The following is a 19,474-nucleotide window of genomic DNA, read 5'->3' as shown; positions in this document are numbered from 1 at the left end:
TCAGTGGTAGCCCGATTGTCCTCAGCTCCACAGGTTGATATGTAGTTTGGGCTCCGATGGAGACCAACGACATCTAAGTTCGTTGGTGCGAGTTCCCCATCCTGTGAGTGAGGCGCCCGTCACTACCGTTATCTCCGGCCATGGTTGCCAAAAAGATTCTCCCTTGAGAATGTTGCCTTTGAAATTCCACCACAGAAGGTCCTGAGCAACTCTGCTCGGAACTTGCAGTTGGTCGGACATATTCCCTGAGAATTGGGACCACTGAGTCCTGAGGGCCCATTAAAGGGATCTCATTCTCAATCGGGCCTCTGGCACCAGAAAAATGCAGGATGCTACGAGACCGAGCAACCTCACAAAATCGAAGGCCAGAAGATGCTGGGCATTCTGGAATTTTGTTACCATCTGCTGGATGTGTTGAGCTCTCACCTCGGGAGGCGAGGTGAGGCTATACCCGAGGAAATATCCAGGGCCGCTCTGATGAATTGGAGTTTTTGGAATGGTCTCATATGGGACTTCTTGTAATTGAGGGAGAAGCCCAGTCTGTGAAGGGAGTGGCAGGTGGTAATCAGATGTTCCTGGGCTTGTTCAGGTGAACAAGCCCTGATCAGCCAATCATCCAGGTAGAGGTAGACGTGAATTCCCCCCTCTCCTGAGACTTGCTGCCACTACCACCATCAACTTGGTGAAAACCCTCGGGCGGAGGTCAGCCCGAATGGCAGAACTCTGATAATGAGAACTGCGAGCCTCAGGTACTTTCTGTGCTTGAGATGGATTGGCACATGAAAGTAAGTGTCATGATGCCCGCTCCAGGGGAGCCGGTTCAAGCCCTGCGTCCCCGAAAGCGGACATCCAGTCCCCAAGGAAGGACCCAGCAACCCCATATAGGGGCCCTTTGGACAGTGTCCTGGCGCCATAGGCGCCAGGCTCATTATGGGAGTGCTTGGGTGCACTTACCTGATGCAGACCATGCTGCAGGATACCGGCCTCCTTGAGGCCTGAAAGGAACTACTTTACCTGTGGGACTAATTTACCATCCGGGCGTGGTCGGGGAAGGATACATACCCGATTGGAGGAAGGATACATACCTGGAACTTCTTCCAAGGCTATTTAAACCCCACCCGAACAGCCACACGTGCTTCGCGTTGTTCTGCATCTAGCAGCTGGACGCTCACCATGTCTGCTCCTGCATCCTGACTTCTGCCACGCCTGCCAGCATCCTGGATCACCTGCAAAGGAAGAGAAGAAGAGAACAGAAGGAAAAGTCCTTACCTGCTAAATCCGCATCCCGGAGACATCTCGCCGACAATCCTGAAAAGGAAGACTTTTATTTAAAAGCTCATCGCGTCGATCGCTGCAGCGCCGCATTCCACTCACCTTTACAGGACGCCTCCATGTTCAGCAGCAATCATCCGGATTCGCAGTCACGCCCCAGCGCCTAGGGAGAAAAAGACCAGAACAAAAGGTGAGAGAGAAGGGAATAAGGAAAGCTAAATCTCCATGTTAAGACTTACCTGTTGATTCATTCCCTCTTCATTTCGGGTCCGCGCCGCATCCTGGCATTTCCGGACCCCGGCCCCTAAGGGGAAAAAGAGACATCAGCGTTAATGAGCGAATGAAAAGACATTACCAAAAAAACGCTCATTAAAGACTTACCTGATTTCTACAAGGATTTCACCTCTCATCTCGGGTCGGTGCCTGTTCCCCGGCATTCCGTACCCCGGCCCCTATGGGGAAAAAGACACTAGCATTAGTACATTAATGCATGGACACAAGGGGAACCTCTTATCAAAAAACTTACCTGGAAGCCAAGCAAGTTTGGGTCTCACCAATCCGAAAATCCAGTGAAGTAACTGGATACCAACGCGCCCCTGCATCAGAAGCAGGATGGAGAGCTCGTCCTTCCAGACCCTAAGGTGAGACGCTACGAGGAAGCACAGAAGGGTTTCGAGGAGGGTGAGAGGGGAAAGTGGGAGGCCGATTGCATTACCCCGCAGACAGTTAATCCCCTATTTTCGCCTACAGAAGGATACTTCTGCGAGCCAGACAAGCCAGATTTGGGGGCCCGGTCCAGTCCGTCTTCCGAACCAGGCCAGCGCCTCCGTGGGAGTCAGGTGAGCATTACAGAACGCAAAGCCTTCCTACAAATTCCAACCCAGGCGCTATGGAACGTTCTGAGACTGATCAGTTGGCCCAATTACTGGGGGAATTACGGGCCGAAGCACATGCCGCTCGTCAAGAGACTAATGCCCTCAGGAGGGAATTAATAATATCAAAGGAAAGAACTGATGACCTGGCCAGACAGCTTTTGCAAGGTCAAGCTGGGCAAACTCCTCTACCCGGTTCCGGAGGGAACCCCGCTCCTGTGGTTTCCAGTAACCCTGTGCAGATTAATCTACCTGGAAACATGCCGCTGGCCCCACCTGAACGCTTTGCTGGGGACCCCAAACGATTCGCCGTATTCATGAATCAGTGTCGTTTGCACTTCCTATGCAGACCTGGGGCCTTCCCTAATGATCAGACCAAGGTAGCATTTGTTTTGTCATATCTCAGCGGCTGCGCTGCCGATTGGTCAGTTCCACTGGTTACTCAAGATGACCCGATTCTCTGTGATTTTCAAAGATTTCAAGCAAGCATGGAAAGGTGATTTGCTCGACACTCTCAGGGGCAGGCTCTGGATGACGAACTTCTATCCCTGCGACAGGGCAATCAGGACCTCCTATCCTATATTGCAACCTTTAATAGACTAATTGTGGAAACGGGATGGCCAGAGGATAAAAGAGTCACGTTGTTTTATCGAGGCCTACGCGGAGAACTTAAAGATGTCTTGGCCCAAGTTGTAAATCCGCCCCAAGAATGCACAGAGTATATAGACTTAGTGGTCCAATTGGATCACAGACTTCAAAACAGAAAAGCAGATCGGTCCAGGTTTGAGACCCGGGTGTTGGTCAAGACCCATGCTAATCCCAAGGGAGTTGATGTCTCTGAGCCTATGCAAATTGGAGGGGTTAAAGGACCCTTAACTCAAAAAGAACGTGAAAGGAGGCGGCAGTTAAAATTATGTCTTTATTGTGGGAATTCTGGACACTTTCTACGAGATTGCCCGGCAAAACCGCCCCGAAAGGCGGTAGGAGCCGCTGATAAAAACCATGAAGACTCTGTTTCGGGCAACAACTCCGCCCGACAAGTGTAGGGGTCCGCTTGCCGAGCTTGAAAACTAACTCTCAGACCTCGCATTTCATTGTGCCAATGGTTCTCGTAGATCCAGAACAGCCTAAGCGGTTGCATGCAATAAAGGCATACATCGATAGTGGGGCTATTGGAAACTATGTGGATCGTGAATTGGTCTCTAGGATTAACCTCCCACTCCGTCCTAAAACCAGCAAAGATGTCATCACCACAGTCGATGGAACTGAAATTGCCTCTGGACCGGTAACACATTCCACTACTGAGGTGACTCTTATTGGTCCCGACGGCCATCGGGAGGGTGTTGTGTTTGATGTAATCAAGGCTCCACAGTTTCAGGTTATTCTTGGAATCCCTTGGTTAGAGACACATAATCCTCGAATTGATTGGCGAGCTAAGAGAATAACCTTCCCGGATTGTACACAAACCTGCTACCCAGAAAACCTGAAGATTAATCTAGCATCTGTAACCTCTGCCTCCATGCAACTACCTCCGGAATACCAAGACTTTCAGGACGTCTTCCAAAAGGAACAGGCCAACACGTTACCTCCTCACAGATCGTACGATTGCCAGATCGATCTGGTGCCCGGTGTACAAACCCCTTGTAGCAGGATTTATGCCCTTACCGAACCTGAGAATCTGCATTTGAGACAATATTTGGATCAATACCTAGCTAATGGTTTTATTCGCCCGTCAAAGTCCCCGGCATCCTCGGCTTTGTTCTTCGTGCCCAAAAAAGAAGGCGACCTTAGAACTTGTATCGATTACCGCGCATTGAACCAGATAACGGTTAAAAACCGTTATCCTCTGCCTCTGATCCCTGAACTCCTTGACCAGGTGAAGGACGCTTGCATATACACCAAGTTAGATCTCCGGGGGACTTATCTGGTACGAGTTAAAGGCGGCGACGAATGGAAAACTGCCTTCCGTACTAAATACGGATTATTCGAGTACCAGGTGATGCCTTTCGGATTGTGTAACGCGCCGGCTGCCTTCCAATACTTCATGAATGATGTCCTTCGGGAACTCATCGATGTTTGTGTTGTCGTATATATCGATGACATTCTGGTGTACTCATCTTCGGAATCTGATCACAGAAAACACGTCAGCGCAGTACTTGAAAAACTATTTGCTAAATTGGAGAAATGTGTTTTCCATACCACAGAAGTCGAGTTTCTAGGTTTCATCCTGACACCCAAAGGACTCAAGAAAAGTGGATGCCATCCTCAAATGGCCATCACCTAGCTCTGTAAAAGAGGTTCAAAGCATGCTCGGCTTTGCCAATTTCTATCGCAGGTTTATCCCGGAATTTTCACGCGTGGTACAACCCATTACTGCACTCTTGAGGAAAAATAAACGTTTTGAATGGTCTGAAGAAGCCGAGCAGGCCTTTCAGTATTTAAAAGCCAAGTTTACCTCCGCACCTATATTGAAACACCCGCGTCCAGATCTCCCTTATGTCGTCGAGACTGACGCATCCAGCCTAGCCATGGGAGCTGTCCTGTCCCAAAGAGATCCCGAAACCAACCAACTGCATCCCGTAGCATTTTGGTCCATAAAATTCTCGGCACCCGAGGTTAATTATGCAATCACGGACAAAGAACTGTTAGCCATTAAGTCCGCTTTTAAAGCCTGGCGGCATTATCTGCTTGGCGCTCGACATACCATCACAGTGATCACTGATCACCGGAATTTACAGTATTTGAAAACCGCCAAGGCTCAGTCATCACGGCAGCTCTGATGGGCTTTGTTTTTCGCTGAATTTGATTTCGTGATTACCTATCGACCTGGCTGCAAGAATGGCAAAGCAGACGCCTTATCCCGAAATGGAATGGTAGAATCTGATAAAAACTCAGAACCAGTACCAATAATTCCCGAACAGAGGAATCTAGGCATGACTTCGTTACAGACGCTTGAAGACATTCAAGCCAGAGTGAAACAACTCCTGGACCCTACAACCTTACAGGATTGGATACAAAAGGGATCAGACTTTACCATAGATAATGGTTTACCTTATTGCCAAGGACGCTTATTCCTGCCACATAAGGAATTACACAAACTAGTTATTTCCGGTTATCATGATACATTAATAGAGGGACACCCCGGTATTGCCAAGACAGAGGAAAAGGTGAAACGACAATTTTGGTGGCCCTCTTGGCGAAAAGATGTTAAATCTTTTGTGATGTCCTGTGGTGTTTGCGCCCAAAATAAAAGTCAAAAGAAAAGACCAGCCGGTCTCCTTCAACCTCTAGACATACCGCCAGCACCCTGGCACACCCTATCAATGGATTTTATTACGGACCTGCCTCCTTGTTCGGGGTACAATACTATTCTGGTAATTGTGGATTTGTTTTCCAAAATGGCCCACTTTATTCCTTTGAAAGGTTTACCTTCAGCTTCTGTCCTAGCCAAAGAATTCCTCGAAAATATTGTTCGGCTACATGGATTCCCATCTATACTAATCTCTGACTGGGGAAGCCAATTCATTTCCCACTTCTGACGCAAATGTTGTCAAATGGCGCAGATCGACGTAAGATTATCGACTAGTCACCACCCTCAGACCGATGGTCAGACCGAGAGGACAAATCAGACCCTTGAGCAGTACTTACGGTGTATGTTACAGCAATCTGAAAGCAACTGGAAAGACATTCTTTGGATAGCCGAATACGCATATAATAATTCGGTACACTCTGGAACTGGCCACAGTCCTTTTTATACTTTGTTTGGGCATCACCCTCGAACCTCAAACCTTGACTCACCTCAGAACCTCGGAATGCCTGCAGTAGAACATCTGCATTCTACAATTACCCAAGCCTTCAAAGAGGCAACTACGCATTTACAACAAGCCAAGAGAAAATACAAGGAGAACGCTGATCTACATCGGAGTGAAGCACCTCCGTATCAGATTGGGGATCAAGTGTGGTTAGCTACCAGACATTTACCACTCAAAGGGCCTCGAACTTTTAACCCAAAATATCTGGGACCTTATTCTATTACGGCAATAATTAACCCAGTGGCTGTTAAACTTGATTTACCAGCTAGTATGCGAATTCACCCTGTTTTTCATGTGTCACTTCTGAAACCAGTGGTACCCGGAACCCGACTACTCAAACCTCCAGAACCTATTCTAATAGATGGGGAGCCCGAATTCGAAGTGAAGAACATTTTAGACTCAAAAATGTTTAGGTCAAAACTGTTCTACCTAATTGATTGGAAGGGGTACGGACCTCAGGAGAGGTCGTGGGAACCCAGCGACCATGTGCATGCACCTCGATAAGTCAGGAAATTCCACCGACTCTTCCCAGACAAACCAAAACCCCCGGAGGGAACAACCTTGGTAGGGGCCGGGGGGGGGGGGGAGGGTGGGAAATAGTGCTGTCATGATGCCCTGCGTCCCCGAAAGCGGACATCCAGTCCCCAAGGAAGGACCCAGCAACCCCATATAGGGGCCCTTTGGACAGTGTCCTGGCGCCTATGGCGCCAGGCTCATAAAAGACATCAGTCCTGGCTGGCGCCATAGGCGCCAGGCTCATTATGGGAGTGCTTGGGTGCACTTACCTGATGCAGACCATGCTGCAGGATCCCGGCCTCCTTGAGGACTGAAAGGAACTACTTTACCTGTGGTCTTCCGAACCAGGCCAGCGCCTCCGTGGGAGTCAGGTGAGCATTACAGTAAGCATCCTGAAGGTCCAATGATACCAACCAGTCTTGGAGTTGGAGAGCCTGAAGGATCTGAGAGAGGGTAACCATCTTGAACTTGTCCTTCCTTCTTGGGAAGGAGAAAGTAGGGGGAATACCAACCCTTGTTCTATTGCAGCTTTCTGTAGCAGGATTAAAATTTCCTGCACAAGGGGTGGATCCGGACAGAGTTGGATCCCGGAGGATGATCTTGGAGGCCTTTTTTTTTTTTAAAAGGAAGGCAGTTACCTTGGGCTAATGTATCCAGTGCCCAAGCATCTGAAATAATGGGTCGCCATTCGTTCAGATGCTGAGAAATTCTGCCTTCCACCGGGTTCTTGTGGGTCAAGGCTTTAGAGCGGTTTAGAGGCAGCTGCAATAGCGGCTGAGGGTAAAGTTGCTGTTGCTGGGGCTGATTTAGCACCCCTTCCTCGTCCACCACGAGGGAATCTTATTTGTCCTTTTTGTCCAGCCTGTCCTCTTCCACTTTCATATGAGAAACGAAAAGGACGACCCCTCCAGGAAGATGAGCCTGAATAGGGTTGTTGCTGAGGTTGTCGAAAGGCGCTAAGGGATTTAGCTGCCACCTTGGAGGTCTGCAGCTTCTCCAGACTCATGCGCCTTGCTGCCAAACAACCTCGAGCCATCCAAGGGCATTTTGAGTAGTCTGGCTTGCACGTCCGGTGCAAACCCCGACTTTCTCAACCATGCAAATCTGCGCACTCCGGCACTAGCAGCCATGGATCTGCTGATGCAGTCAGCAGTATCCAATCCTGACTGGAGAAATTCTCCCATTGCATCCTTTCCATCCTTAACTATAGCCAGGAAGCTGTTCCTTTCTTCGCCTTCCATAGGTAGGAGAAGCTCTGCTCCAACCCATATACTCTGTAACCCTATTCATGAGATTCCTATAGGTGGATTCTGCATGTTCAGAAGGGTCAGGCCTGCCAATTTCCAAAACTGGCGAGGTGTCAAGATCACTAGCCGACGGTGGAGAGTCATAAAGATCTCTCATTTTGGATTCTTCATTAATGAGCTGCTCTGGAGCATTCCTAGTGCCAAATTGCAATCCACAAGGAGAGGAATCCTCTTCTGAGGGGTGTTCCTCCTCATATATTGGAGGACATAGACTTTTCTTCGGAATAGGTCTGTTAACTTGTCCGGAATAGGCAAAGGCCTAGACAAAGTGGAAGTGACCGTCGACTGTGTCGATGATGGCTTCGGCAATGGCGCCAGCTTACTAAGCACAGTCTTTGGCGTCGAGATGTTTGACTCCGAAGGAGTCGACAAAAATGTCGAATTCTTCGACGACTTGTGCTTCTTTGAAGGTACCGAATAAGGACTCTGTTCCCGACTCTACGCCCTCGAAGACTTGTCGGCTCGAGAACTTTCTCGTCATATTGCCGGCTTAATGCTTGGCTACGAAGTAGAAGCCTTCGACTTCGCTAAATCGTCCGAAGGAGCGACCAGGGCATGGCTCTTGCGCAAATCGTTCGATGGGGTCGAGACTGCATTCTCGAAAATTTGCATCATTTTAGATTGAAACGCATCCGTAGAAGACAAAGAATACCTCGATTGACCCCTCAACCGGGACCTCTTCGATTTTTTAAGCCGGGTGGAAGATACACTGAACTTTTTATCTTTCTTTAAAGAAGACATCGAAGCCGTCCTCCCCACCGCCAGTTTACCTCTGCGCTGACTGAGAGCTATTTCTGTCATGGCGTGACAGGACCCGCAGTCATCGGTACGGTGCCCGGAGCCCAGACACCACAGGGAGACACGGTGAGGATCGGTAACAGACTTTGGAGTCAAAGGAGTTGAGGATGAAGACATTTTTTGTGAAGAAAACTGAAAGGAACTGAAGCCAACGGGCGCTGCATGCGCCATTTGTACTGACGACGTCGACAGAGGCCCTCGAGTGACATCGACGCCATCGCATACAGTGCCCTCTGCCGAGAAAGTTGTTTACGAAGCAGCAACACTGAAGAGATATTATACCAAAGATGAGGAATATGTGGGAGGACAGAATCCATTCGAATTATAGTTTTCATAGAATAGGTACAATAGTTTGTAGAGTGGGGGATCCCCTGCCGCCGCCGCCTCTGTATATAGATCAAACACAGCAGAATCATTCTTAAAGTCAAAAGGATCTCATACTGTGCACATGCATAGAACAATTTAAGTCATTTCCTGGTTACATTGCCAAGCAGAAGCTTGCTAATAGTGCAGAACCAGTCAAGACAAAAAGGAAAAGGATTAACGGCTACCCATTTTCCCACCTTTGCGTTGCCCACTGAAAATGACAAATGTACACTTTTATACAGTAATGTAATAGAAACAACACTGAAGGGTATCTAGCAAACACACATTGTTTTTTTTAAGTGACTTACATGCAGGAATGTTAAGTAGCTTGCCTTTTAATTGAAATTTCTACAACGCGGTTTGAAATTCTGACATGTCCGTGGAGTATGAGAAGGAGTGAGCGGGAGATGTTTGTTTTTTAATTAATAAAATGTAGATGGACCTAGATAGGCAGGGATGTTCAGATTTCATTTGGTTTCCTATGAGATGACAATTTGATCCCGAGCCCTCATACACTGTTCAACGATTGGGGATTTGTTGTACCTAATGAACCAGCCTTCTTTACCTCCCTGTGAGTCTCGGCATTGGCTGCTTGCCCATTACTACCCCTTGGGATCCTTGGCAGAGATGTCTCTGTGCCTCTACGCTAAATATAGTGGGTAATATCACAGATAATGCAAGCTCAGGATAAGTCAAATATACATAAGGCGATGTGTGAAACAGTTTCTATGTGAACAGTGTATTGATCATTCTTCATTGTAGTCAATATTCACATTGGAATTTCATAGATTCATCTTTTTTTATATTTAAATTGATTTACAGATTTCAATTTTACAAATAAATAGACCTTTGTGCAATCCCGTGCGTTTCTGGTCCCTGAAGGCGAAGCTAAGCTGTAGGGAAATAATATTTTTAAATTGGGCATCCGAGATCCATAAAAACATTATTCAATAAACAAATGGGGGGGGAGGGGGGGGCGCCTGATTTAGGGTGGGTGGAAAATTCCCCCAAACTAGTTGTTACCCTATTAAAACATCCTATAGGACAATTCACTTTCTGCTGGGAGTCCAGTAGACAATCTGCTGGGTGTAAAATAGGAGATCACCCAGTACACAGAGCATGACTATTCACCAACATTTCTGCAACGTCGCTCGATGAGCATTTAATGGGACTATTTTATCACCTCCATCATATCTGGCTTCTTGTCTGCGGTAAAGAATTTTACAAAATATTGTACTGAGTGCCAAAGATCAGTCAAGCAAGGTGGAAGAGCTTGAGGTTGTCAATGTTGTTGTAGAAGTGGTGAAAATCTTTTATCAAAGGTTTTGCTCTCTGTATCCAAAAAAAGAAGTTAAAACATTTTCTTCACTGCCAAAATAATGAGTCTGCCAGAAAAATATTTTCAAAGTAACAGCTGATGAGATTCCCAGGCTCAGGATTCCCTATCCCATTTGGAACGTATGCATCGAAAAATTTCGACAAATGGTTCCAATAACCTTGGTACTAGAGGCATTAATCGATAATGTATATCCTTCAGCTGCAAGGTCTCCACAGGATACATGTTCTAGGTGGGGAGAATGATGTAGCTATATGGTGTTTGACCGTAGTTCTTTGGATAAAGTATGCAAAAGTAAAGAGATTGTGTTTTTGTAAAAAAAAATAAAAAAAAAAATAAATTTGATTGTACAAACTAGAAGGGGTTTATTTGTGATCCTACCAACTATGGCTGGCCCTGCCAAGGCTCTCAAGGGGTAGCAATGGACGAGCAGCCAAGGCAGAGATTCACAGGGAGGTGAAGATGGCTGGTTATTTAGGTACAATGAATCCCCAAGTGCCCACAAAGGAATGTCTACACACTATGTTATGTGCAAACACAGTTTTATTTTGATGAATAAAGATTAGGTTTAGGTGGATATGTACATATAAATAAGGCTCCCTTTGTAACTCTATTCTAACAATTATCACAACATATACAGTACTATGTGGTACCAGAGTTACTCTTAGATTCAGCAATAATGCACCAACTGGTATATATCATAAAATGCACTAAAATTACTAAGCCCTGTTTGAACCTCAAAGCACAACTGTAGAAATGCAGGCAATGAATTGAGAACACTGGCGAAATGCTTTTTAGAGTTGAAAGGCAAGACTGTGTGGAGACCCCCCCCCCAACCCCCCACCTGGGTAACCTGCAATAAAAGTTAAGTTATACCTTGCTTTTATATTCATGCCCAGTCCGTACATGTTGATTAATTGTCTGTTCTAGCTTCTACAGGTCCCAACAAGTACATAGGAAGCAGCCAGGGAGCCAGGTTTAGGACAAATACATGACACTTGTGTTACTCCTGCAGGAGGTAGCCCCTCTTCCTTGTCACAGTACCTTGGGTGTCTTGGAAGGCCTAGCAGTGGATCCTCTCAGCTTTACGCGACGATGCCCCTCGAGAATGGACTCAAGGAGAAGTCTCTGGGTTGTTGCTATCTAGCAGGAACAGGGAACCAAGCAGTGTCGGAAAGGCAGCAGTGATGGTCTGTTGAAGTGGTCTCCTTGGTCGGATTACTAGGCCGGATGTGGATGTCCCACGAAGATGAAACTCACTGTGGACCTCAACAGGGCTTGGGAAGTGAGAACGAGTCCTTTGGTTTCTGTCGATGACTGTTGGTGGCCACGTGTGCAGTTGCAGAAATAGGTGTTGTGTTTCATTGTATCACAGTTCGGTTATTCGGTGCTGCACCATGGACAACAGGATGGCTTCTGGCGAATTCAACATGAGCACTGGACTGCCCTGCAGACCTCCACCAAGACAGGACCCTCAGGACTCGTTCTTCGATGCAGAGTGGCAGGAAACCCACCGGTCGGGCACTCCTCTGTAGGCGGCAACTCTGTACTTCTTCAGTCATAAAAAAATGAACAGGTGTCGGGGTTGCAGTGCATTTCTTCGGCTGGAACTTGACAAGCTCCGGGCCTCGAGAAGCACTAAGCCAGGGTACCCCCTCTTCTGTGCGATATACTGAAGTCTGGCTTTCCAATGGTCGCAGCCAGCCTCTGGACCTGGGATGACGCTGGTGGACTTCTTTGACACAAGATATCCAGTCACTCTTCTTCAGGACCCACGCAAATACCACTGCAGGATGGCAGGCACTCAAATCTGGCTTCCTGGACACTTCCGGTGAAGAACATCAGTTGCACGATGTCCCCTCATAGCTACGGGAAGAGGATGCCTGCCTAGATCCTCTTGGATCAGTCCTTGAATCAGCACTGCAGCCTTTGGATTTGGTGATGAGTTGCAGAAGTAGAACCTCTTCCCCCAGCTGAATTCAGGTTCCAGGCTTCCAGGAAATCTCCAAGCTTCTAACACAGAGATAAGTGAGTGGTCTTTCAATAAAACCAAATTCCCCCATTTACTAAAGCTGAGCTAGGCTCTGCCAGCCAATCACACCATAGTGCATTCCTGCAGCACCCAATCAGTCTCAAAGGGATTCAGTCGATTCTCCAAAAACCAGATACCCAAATGTGCATTGGAGACAGCTCCCAGCCTTTCAGAGCATACATTGCATTCACTCAGTTTCAGACAGGCATTGTGACAAAGAGCCAAAACTAGGCACCCACAACACAGAAGGTGAGTTGACTGCTCTTGCCATTCAGTCAGGTCCCAGCCCTAGGGGATACACAAAACACGCATTCTCTGGGGAGGGCTCCTACCAATTCAGCAGAGGGAAGCCCCAGAGACATATATGGTCCTTCCACTCATCATCCAATCAGGGGAGAGGACAGAGACAGGGCTTCAGGGCTTTGAGAAACAAAAGGGAAAGGCAAAAAATAAATGAGGCTTACAGTGGCCATCTTGCCTTTGTTTGGAATCCATCGATTCCTATGTATGGGGGGTAAAAAAATGCAAGACGGACACAAAAGTGTCATTTTCTCAATGTTTGCCATTTATTAACATAAAAAGGGTTGAGGTAAACGCCCATCTTACCCTAGCCTAATGAGAATGTCCCTACCTTGCAAACAAAAACTAAAGAAAGATAACCTAGTGTCCAAAAAGCATCTGACCCTCACACGAATACACATAACCAGGAATAATTGGCTGTCTTGAGTTCAACCAAACAGTGCAAAAGTTCAAAGGCAATTGATTTCCTCCACACAATGGGGGTAATTACGAGATTGCCGGTAAGCCGCCAGTAGTACAGGCAGCTTACCATTTTTGCTACGCAATATCCCTCTATTACGGCTCAATTTCCAGGCTTCTGCCGTTAAGATTGCATTCTGAATTTAACAGACCCAATCCTTTGTTCTGTTATTCTCCAACACGTCACTTTTCCCGAACAAGCAAGCCCCTCTGGGCTTTTTATACAGCTATCACTGGCACAGCAATGTTATGACCCTAGTGTTTAACCCGACAGAGCCAGTAAATAACATGTAAAATGTGACATTTTGATCAAGCAATCCTACGCTCCACTTGCGTCTTCCTATCTTCGCAACCTCACGGTTGCACACCACGATCTCCAGACATTGCAGCTCAGTCCTAGGCCTTCTCAGAATGTTTCATCAGCCAACAGAAATCGCCCTGATGATGGACATTGGTACGAAATGCATCAGCGTAGTGGGCCTCTGTTCTTATATGATATGATTGTGTATTGGCGCTATATAAATAAACTATGTGTTTCAAAGCGCTTCAAGGCAAGGGAGGGAACAAGGGAAAAAACAATGGCATACTTACAGGCCATGAACAGTAAGGATGTGAAATTAACTATCGTAACTATCGAGAGTGGGAAGGAAATGGAAACAGACGGGCGACTACCGTGCTAGGCCTGACGACATTTCTGGTAGAGCCGGAAAAAAAACAAGAGGTGAGGGAGAGGGGTGCAAATAGGTAGGGGAGGAACAAAACAAGCGACTATCATATTAGGCCCGACAACATTTCAGATAGTGCTGGAGGGGGGGTGAGGAGGAAAAACCAGTGAGGGGAGGGAGGAGGAGACAGACGAGGTTGCTATCATACTTGGTCCAGGGACAATTCTGATAGAGTAAGTGCATAGCAGAAAGTAAGGGGAGGAGATAGGAAAAGGAAGAAGGGAAAGGAGGAGAGAACAGAGAGTAAGCAGTCAAAAGAGTGGAGAAGAAAGAGGGGAGAGTGAATACAATTGCAGAAGTCAGTAGTAACGCATAATGTTGCGAGCCAGGATACAAGATGAAGATGGGAACAGCATGATTCAGGGCCACCATGAGTACAAGATGCAAAAGAAGTTCAGCATGAGAGTTGAGAAAGGGTGACACACCATGAATGAATGAAGTCCATAAAAGTCAAATCCAGCATTGTCCACAAGACAGTGATGGTGAAACGAGAATGTATCAGGACAGACTCCTGCAGAAGTAGGCTTGAGTGGGGTGAGGGGGGAGCAGGGTAGAAGAATCAAGCAAAACAGGCAACACCTGTGTCCGAGAATTGGGGGGCACAAGGGAACATCACGGGGGGACCAGAGGGAGTAACACATATGAGAGCAAAAAAAGATTAAAAGGAAGATCTTTTAACCTAAACATGTATTTTCTGGAAATTGTCTTACACTGAATATGTACATCAATTGTGAGATAGTATAAACTCCAGATAATAGTAATTTCTACCCCCATTGGTGTCACCAGGTCTGGTGACTGATTCACCAGACAACTCTTTTTCTCATAGTAACGGTAAGTTCCCATTCCCATGGAGTTCCATAGGACTCCATGGGATGGGAACCACAGAAGCACCTGCACCGTTGTTAACAGTGCTTCAGTGAATTATCTGCCAGTAGGAGCCTGAACTACCGGCAGGTCAGGCTTGCTGGTAGTTCACTGCCTATACCGGCAGACTCGAGTATGCTGGTTCGGTATTCAAAATATTCTGAATTTAGAAAACGTTCCACTTTGAGCACCCCAGGGTGACCTTCTCTTGCAGGATAACTCACTGGTTTCGCTTGGTGTCTCTGTATTGCTTCCTGCTGCTGCGGCGGACCCTCCGCAGATCTGTAATCCAAGTGACAGCTTGTCTGTCATTGCCAACACCTGCACAGCCCTTCGCTTGAGCCCGGCCGGCTCCTTTGGGCGTCTGTGTCATCCAGCACCTCCAGTGAACTCCCGTCGGGTCGGGCACACATCTCTTTACCACTGAACACGACTCTGCTTCCTGCTGCGTGTACTCTTCAAAACTGCACACCTTCACTAGACTTCATTGTGTCGGCTTCTGCGGGCGTTTGCACTTTTACTGCAGCTCCAACCGCTTTGGTATCTTTCTGGACTGCTTCTGCCTCTGCTGTTCCTTCCACCCTTCTCCCCCTCAGCTGTGGTTCACTTTCAGATTTAAATGTCCCGCCCAGGTACCTTGCCTTCAAACAAATAGACTGCATATTCCCTTCAGTGGCACCTTTGGTCCTCATTGACTCCTGGTCCTCCTTCCTAATCCCAGTACCACAGGCATTATGTATCTTGAAGTCCATAATGGATTAAAGACTTACGTCTATTGTAATGTTAAACTGGGTGTTATCAGAATTAGGAGTTGTTATTCAAGTGATGTGAGACTTAACATTAGGGCTACGATTTCTACCCAAGACAGAATAACGGCCATTAGAGGATGTCACATCTGATTCAGGAACTCCCAAGGTATACAACCTATTCTGCCTAGGTAACTTTTCACAGAAGTTCTTTGAGTTTCCTCATGAGAGGGACTTTTGCAATGACAGCAATCAGATATTTGGGAATTACAGGACTTTATCTTCACAAGAAGATGAAAACCACGTCCCTCCCAAAGGAGACACCACTTGCCCCTGACTGCCATCTCCTCACATGTGATCCACCCCCATGATACCACCCGCAGAGTTAGGAACAGGTAGCGGCTGCCTTCCCCTGGCCACATGGGAGGAGAACCAAGGCTGGGGTTCAGTGATGAATATGCAGAATTCATCACATATGGCAGGGCCTGGGTGTCCCAAAAGTGGAGGAGACCCAGAGCCAATGCAAAATCTGCATTTAGATGCCACCAGCGAATACCCTGTTCTGTGTGGTAACATCCCATAGGTCCTGTTCACCAAAGATAAGGATGAAGAAGAAGAGCTGCATTGTCAGGGGTCCAAACTTGACTCCTGTGCAGAAAACATACAGAAAACACAGTAGGGAATTAGTAGGATAAGGACGGGGAGGACATTGTATTGTATTGTTTATTTCTATTGCGCACCTAACCCAGAGGGTAGCAAGGCGCAGAAGTAGCAAGAGGGTTGTTAAACTTAGTTACATAGCAGCCAGGATGGTCCAGCAGAGATTACATTGCTAGAGGCACCTGGACAATAGTGGACAAACAATCCAGTAGCACACAGGATGTACAGTATACACAAATAATCTAGCATGAATCCTCTAGTAGGCAGGAGATAGACCTTGGTATATGCAATTGACAGGAGATATGGTAAAGCACGACCTAGATGGATATTAGATATCATGTTCCTTAAGCCAATGGATAGTCTTAGATCTAAATAGTTGGTACGGGAGGTCCTCCCTAAGTAGTGGAGGTAGTAAGTTCCAACATTAGAGCTGCTTTGACGGGGAAGCTATTCCCCCCAGACATCGTACGTTTGAATCTGGGCACAAGGAGGAGATTGGAATTGGCTTTTCTAGTTGGGTGGGTGGAGCTAGGTATGGTAAATCTGGTAATTAAATATTGAGGAGCTGCCTGGTGGAGGCACTTATGCGTCAGGGAGACAGATTTGAGGAAGTTTTTGTCTTTGGTTGATAACCAGTTGACAGATCTTCTAGTATCCGAGATATGTGCTTTTTCCGGGATGCTCAGGGCAGCTCTTAGAACGTTATTTTGGAGGATTTGGATTTTATTGGTAATATATTTGTTGCAGCCTGCATATAGGGCATTACAATAATCCAGCTTGGATAGTATTAAGGCTCGGGCTAGTATAATGCAGTTGGATGATGAGAGGAAGGGTTTAGCTGCTCTAATAAGTTTACAGGTGTAAGATGTGGCAGATGCCATAGCGTTGACTTGTTTTGAGAAGGTGAGTGTAGAATCTAGGTAGAAGCCAAGGGTTTTGACCTCTTTTGCTACTGTAATCTTGTTTTTGTCGATTACAAAGGAGGAGTAGTTTGGGCCTAATTTGGTGAGGTTAGAAGAAGTGCCAAGGATGAGGAGTTCTGTTTTGTCATCATTCAGGCATAGCCCATGTGTGGCCATCCATGCCTGAATGATGAGGTACACTTTATTTACAAAGGCCAAATCCTTATCGTAGTCCCCAGTCAACGGGATGAGGATTTGGGTATCATCAGCATAGTTAGTGTAGGTGATACCCAAGCCATCTAGATCATCGAAAAGGGGGCTTTGTAAAGATGTTGTACAGGGTAGGGGAGACACAAGAGCCTTGGGGTACACCACAGGTAATAGGTGTAGGGTCAGCGGCTGCTAAAGGGGAGAAGACTCATGGTGCGGTTGTTAAAAAAGGATTGGATCCAGTCAGTTGCCTCTTGAGAGAAGTGGGCTGCTGATTGTAGGTGATTACAGAGTATCTCATGGTCGGCTGAGAGATCGAGGAGTAACAATAATGCAGTCTTTCCCTTGTTTCTCAGCTCGTCTATCTGTGTTTTGAGATCCAGGAGAGCAGTTTCGGTGCCACGCAGTGGCCTGAAGCCAGACTGTCGGACTCCTAGGAGGTGAAAGTGTTCAAGGTAGTATTGAATTTGTTGGTATGCTATTTTGTCAAGGATTTTTGTAAGAATGGTACTGTGGTAATAGGGCGGTAATACGTAGGAGTCGAGGGATCTAGGCTAGGTTTTTTGAGGAGGGGGGGGGGGGGAGGACCCACGCTTGTTTCAGATTATTGGGTATAGTGTTTGTGGTGAAGGAGGCATTTATTAATTTAGTAATAAATGGTGCAAGTGCACGTGCTGCATCCTTTATCAATTGTGCAGGACAAAGGTCCCCATGGCAATTTGAGGGTTTGAGAGTGAGGATAACCTTTTCCACCTCTTTGGTAGTGACGTTGTGGAACTTGAACTGGGGAATGGGAATTGGGGGGGGGGGTGGCTGAATAGGTAGTCCCGTTGTAGAGCTGGTGCTGCTCATTTTAATGGTAGGGAGCAATGAGTCTTTTATATTTTATCTTAGTTTGCAGGGAGGTGATTTTATTAGCTAGGGCATTTTGTATGCTCGTGCACCAATTTTTATCCTTAAGACAAGAGTCAGGCGTTTGTACAGGAGATTCTACCTCTTTCTGAATAGTAAAGAGCTCCTTGGTGTTAGATTTAACGAGCGAGATTCGCGAGTTATAGGACGTCTGTTTGGCCAGGATAATTTCTTTTTTATACTGGGTGGCTAGTATGCTCAACTTGTTCTTGTTAGATTCTGTGGGGTGTAATCTCCAGGCTTTTTCGCCGCGTCGTTTCTCCTGTCTGAGGACTTTAAGATGAGGGGAGAACCAGGTGTTGACATGTTTGAAGGGTTTGCTCTTTCTCAACTTCAAGGGTGCAATGTTATCAAGGGAGGAGAGCATAGCTTTGTTATACAGATCTACCATGATAGAGGGGTCTGTGTGGTCCGGAATAGCGTCCAAGGTCGGTAAGATCAGGGGGATGAGATTTTCAGAGGTAATATTTCTTTTATTTCTAGTCTAGGCAGCTGGGGCTATGCTAATAGCTTGTGCTGGTAATGCCTCTAATGAGAACATGATCAGGTGGTGGTCTGTCCAAGGCTGTGGCAGGATGGACGCGACCAGGATAGGACAATTATGCACAGCTAGCCAGTCAAGAGTTCTACCTTTGATGTGGGTAGGCTCTGTAATCTTCTGGATGAAGCCTAATTCCTCTAGGGTGTTGTTAATGTGGCATTGACATCTGTGGAGTAGTTAAGTCCTAGGTTGAAGTCGCCTAGTAGGATGCTTTGGGATGAATTCTTTAGATTATTCGAGAGGATGTTAGTGAGGTCTTCCTCAAAGGATCCTAGGGGGCCAGGAGGTCGGTAAATGAGGTGAATAGATATGGATTGTGTGTTGGATAAGGTTCATTTAGCGGTTTAGGATTCGCAGGATCCTAAATTGAGGGGTGTAGAGCATTTCAGAGTGAGTTTGGATTTTGCTATTATAGCAAGGCCTCCACCTCTAGATGTGGTACGGTCAAGTCTTAGTAGTGTATAGTCATCTGGTAGGGCTAGCATAATTGCAGGACCGGCTGCTGGGTGGGGACAGGATTCTGTAATGGCTAGGAAGTCTAAATCTTCATTGTGCAGTATGTCAGCTAGTTCTGTTGCATGGGCTACCATAGAGCGAGCATTTATGAGTGCACCCTTAATTCCAGTTTGTACTGGTTTCGCCAGTGATAACTGAATTTTAGGGGCATCTTTCTGGGTGAGGATAGGCTCACGGAAGAGTCTGCTGTTGAGTTGTAGAGGATGTTGAGAGGGGCTAGTATGGCCAGGGCTGGCCCTACCATTGCTAGGCAATGATTTGGATAAAGGGTCATAGAGCCTTGGAAGTCTGGCACGAAGTTTAAGGTTTTTTTGTAGAACAGTGCAGG

The sequence above is a fragment of the Ambystoma mexicanum genome, chromosome 6q (assembly GCF_040938575.1).
Source record: "Ambystoma mexicanum isolate Mex_15411 chromosome 6q, UKY_AmexF1_1, whole genome shotgun sequence".
NCBI classification, from domain to species: Eukaryota; Metazoa; Chordata; class Amphibia; order Caudata; family Ambystomatidae; genus Ambystoma; species Ambystoma mexicanum.
The sequence above is the reverse complement of the archived record's forward strand: the minus strand, read 5'-3'. Positions refer to the sequence as shown.